The 4606-nt window shown below is 38.1% G+C and overlaps 1 pseudogene; it reads right to left on the bottom strand.

Annotated features, from left to right (window-relative positions):
• Positions 1 to 3396: 3396 nt before the first annotated feature.
• LOC110303888 (proteasome subunit beta type-6 pseudogene) lies at positions 3397 to 4112 on the bottom strand (annotated as a pseudogene).
• Positions 4113 to 4606: the final 494 nt, after the last annotated feature.

The raw sequence follows: 4606 nt of genomic DNA, 5'->3' as shown, positions 1-4606 counted from the left end.
AAAATGCATCCCAATTTTATGAGAAAATGCCAATTTCTTTCCAAAGTGGTTGTACAAATTTGCACACATCCAGCAATGGAGAAGTGCTCCCTTTGCCCCATATCCTTGCCAGTATGTGCTATTTCCTGGGCTTTTGGATGTTAGCCATTCTGATATTTGTAAAATGGAACTTCAGAGTTGTTTTGATTCGCATTTCTTTATGACTAAGGGTGTTGAAGATTTCTTTAAGTGCTTATAGAACATTCTAGATTCCTGTGTTGAGAATTTGATGTTTAGTTCTTTATTCCATTTTTTAATTGGATTATTTGGGTGGATGTAGTCTAATTTCTTGAATTCCTTGTGAATTTTGGATATTAGCCCTCTCTCAGATGTAGGGATGGTTAAAGATTGTTTCCCAGTTTGTAGGTTGCTAATTTGTCCTATTGATAATGTGCTTTGTCTTACAGAAGCTTTTCAGTTTCATGAGGTCCCATTTATCAATTGTTGATGTTAGAGCCTGAGCCATGGGTGTTCAGTTCAAAAAATTGTCTCATGCTCCAATATGTTCACGGGTATTTCTCACTTTCTCTTCTATGAGATTTAGTGTGTCAAATTTTATATTGAGGTTCTTGATCCATTTGCACTTGAGTTTTGCACAGGGCAATAAATATGGATCTATTTTCATTCTAATACTTGTACATATCCAATTAGTTCAGCATGATTTGTTGAAGTTGCTTTCATTTTTCCATTGTGTGGATTCAGTTTCTTTTTCAAAAATCAAGTTTCCATAGGTGAGTGGGTTTATTTCTGGATCTTCAGCTTGATTCCAGTGATCACCATGACTGTTTCTGTACCAATACAATGCAGTTTTTATCTCTATTGCTCTATATTAGAGTACAGCTTGAGCTCAATGATGGTGATTCTTCCCAATGTGCTTTTATTGCTCAGGATTGTTTTTTGTTTCCTGGGTTTATTGTTTTTCCATATGAAATTGAGAATTGCTCCTTCAATGTCTAGAAAAAAATTGTGTTGGACTTGTAATGGAGATTGTTTTGAATGTGTACATTGCTTTTAGTAAGATGGTTATTTTCATTATATTAGTCCTATCTATACATGAACATGAGAACTATTTCCTACGTCGAAAGTCTTCTTCAACTTCTTTCTTCAGGGTAACAACAACTAAAGGATGTTGTTTCCAAAATTTCTTTTTCAACCCATTTATCATTTGGATAAAGGAAGGCTACTGATTTCTTTGAGCTAATTTTGTATGCAGCCACATTGTTGAAGCTTTTTATCAGCTGTGGGTGTTCTCTGGTTGAAATTTTGGTGTTATTTATGTATGCTATCATATAATCTACCAATAAAGATACTTTGACTTCTTCCTTTTCAATTTGTATCTCCTTGATCTTCCTAAGTTTCCTTATCTCTCTGGATAAAACTTCAAGTACCATATTGAATAGATATGGAGAGAGTGGGCAGCCTTTTCTTGTCCTTTAAGTTAGTGGAAATGTTTTAAGTTTTTCTCCATTGAGGTTGATATTGGCTATTGGCTTAATGTATATTGCTTTGATTATGTTTATATATGTGCAAGATATCCTCAATTTCCCTAATACCTTTAACATGAAGAGGTGTTGAATTTTATAAAAGGCTTTTTCCATGTCTAATGAGATAATCATATGATTTGATTTGATTATTTTTTATTTATTCAGTTTGATTATATGGCAGATTACATTAATGGATTTTGAAATACTGAACCATCCTACATCAATGGGATGAAGTCTACTTGATCTTGATGGATGATGTCTTTCTAGATTTGGTTTGCAAGTAATTTATTGAGAATTTTTGCACCAATGTTCATAAGAGAAATCTGTCTGGAGTTCTTTCTTTGTTGAGTCTTTGTGTGGTTTAGGTATCAGGGTGACTGCAGACTCAGTATGAATTTAGCAGTGTTACTAAAGTTTCTATTTTGTGGAATATTTTGAGGAATATTGGAATTAGATCTTCTTGGAATGTCTGGTAGAATTCTGCACCAAAACTACCTGGCCCTGAGATTCTGTTTCTTTAGGAGCTGTAGGGCTATTTAAATAGTTTACCTGATCTTGAGTTGACTTTGGTAAGATTTGTTTCTGCCTAGAAAATTGATCATTACATTAAGATTTTCTAATTTTTTTGAGTATTGATTTTTGGAGTAAGACCTACTTAATCTTTGAACTTCCTCAGTGTAGATATCAGGACCTCTGAAACCTGTGACATCATGTAGGCGGGACCCACACAGCTGTTGCCAAGGCAATAGCCACCATATTCCCAGAATCTACTTGGCTCAACTCCCACCTTTATCTGTGATTACAGCATCATCCATATATAAAGAAAGGCCCAGCTCTGATCTCTCTCTCTCTCTCTCTCTCTCTCTCTCTCTCTCTCTCTCTCTCTCTCTCTCTCTCTCTCTCTCTCTCTCTCTCCACCACCACCTTGCCCCTCTCTTTCCCAATAAACCCCATATGGAACTGTTTGGCCTGGTGTGGTCATTCTGAAACTGTGTGACAATCAAGATCATAGCAGTCAGTCTCAGTTTTTATGTATCACTTTTCATAAATGATTTTGGTTATTTGGATACTCTCTTTGTGGCTCTTGGTTAGTTTGGCAACAGATTTCTCTATCTTGTTGATTTTTTTTTTAAAGAATTAGCTCTTAGTTTCACAGATTCTTTGTAATAGCTTCATTGTATCTAACAGATTGTTTTCTGCCCTGATTTTGAGTAATTCCTATTTTCCATGACCTTTCTGGTGTGCTTGCTTCTCTTCCGCTGCCCCCCTACCCCCAAGAGCTTTCAGGTATACTTTCTTTACTTTTCTTTCTTTTTTTTTAAAGAGGTTTGAGATTTTATTTTTTTTATTAGATATTTTCCTTATTTACAATTCAAATGCTATCCCAAAAGTTTCCTATACCCTCCCCCCTCCCTGCTCCCCTACCCACCCACTCCCACTTCTTGGCCCTGGCATTCCCCTGTACTGGGACATATAAAGTTTGCAAGACTAAGGGGCCTCTCTTCCCAGTGATGGCCGACGATGCCATCTTCTGCTACATATGCAGCTAGAGACACGAGCTCTGGAACAACAATATAAAATAATCAGGTGTACTTTCAAATTGCTGATATGAGAATATTCTAATTTCTTTATGGAGGCACATAATGTCATAAATTTTCAATGCTTTCATATATTCCCATAAATTTGAATATGTTGTGTCTTTATTTTCATTGAACATTAGAAAGCTTTTAATTTCTTTCTTTACTTCTTCTGTGACTTAGAGGTCCTTGAGTAGAAAGTTATTCTTTTTTTTTTTTCTTTTTCTTTTTAACTACTGTTTATTAGATTTTACGTCGGTATGGACATCCTTTACTATACCCTAGAACACCAGACTTCAGGGAGGTGCCAACGTGGCAATGGTGAACTTGGGGATTTGTCTCCCAAAAGCAACTGCATCTCTACCCCTGACTCCTGAATGGCTGCCAAGCGGATCACTCCTCCACTGGAGCCGTCACGTTCCAAGGCCAAAGCGAAAGCATTGGCAGTGAACTGCAGACATTCGTCCTTGGTCATGCCTTCCCGATAGGTAGCATCAACATAGCCATAGATGTATGAGCTCCTGGAGCCTCAGATGGCAAAGGACTGTCTTACCATCATACCCCCCATGGGAACAGAATACACCTGCCCTCCTTCTTGAGGGTCCCAGCCTGCAATGATGATTCCTGCCATCATATCTTCTCTGTATCTGTAACACATCTCCTTAAATAGACTGGTGGCCGTGTGGACTAGTGGAGGCTCGTTCAGTTCAATACTGTGGAAACCAAGCTGGTAAGAGACAGCATCGGCCACTGCTTGGGTATCAGAGGCTGACCCTGAGCGGCAGCAGAAGATGTGATCGTTAATAGGGGTCAGCTTGTCTGTCACTCGATTGGCGATGTAGGACCCAGTGGTTGTTCTAGAGTCTGCTCCTAGAACCATGCCCCCATTAAACTGCACAGCCATGATCGTGGTCCCTGTGGAGACTTCTCGGTTTTCCCAGTCTGGGGTGAGAGCCTCCAGCCCAAAGGCCCGTGCAGACCCCACTGGACAAATAGCTAAGGCTGCCGCCATCTTCCTCTGCTACCGCTGCCACAAAGCAACCGAAAGTTATTCTGTTTCCAAGAGTGTTTAAGCTTTTCAATGTTTCTGTTGTCATTGAAATTGAATGTTAATGCATGGTGGTCGGATAATATATAGGTGCTCTTTCAATTTTCTTGTATCACTTGAGCCCCATGATTCAGTTGGATCCCCAAGACCAGAATTCTAGAAACAAAAAGTGACTCCTGCAAGTTGTCTTTGAAATTTTACAGACATTCCAAATATACCTCCACTGTCCTCCAAAAAAAAGAAAAATATTGAGTTGTAAGTTAAAATGTGAGATTTTTTCATTCTCTGCTGCTCTTGATGAGGTAGAGGCATATTCACCATTATTCACATAATACTTCCATCATAAATACAGCATTTCTTTTTTATAATTAAAATATTCACTTTTATTGTATTAGTGTTCCTTCATGCAAGCCTGTGCTTCTGGAGACTGGAAGATTATATTCAGTCCCCTAGGATAT

This window comes from Mus caroli, unplaced genomic scaffold (genome assembly GCF_978045245.1).
Source record: "Mus caroli unplaced genomic scaffold, Mus_caroli_1 scaffold_1, whole genome shotgun sequence".
Classification (NCBI taxonomy): domain Eukaryota; kingdom Metazoa; phylum Chordata; class Mammalia; order Rodentia; family Muridae; genus Mus; species Mus caroli.
Note: the sequence above shows the minus strand (reverse complement) of the source record. Positions and strands in the feature narration are given on the sequence as shown.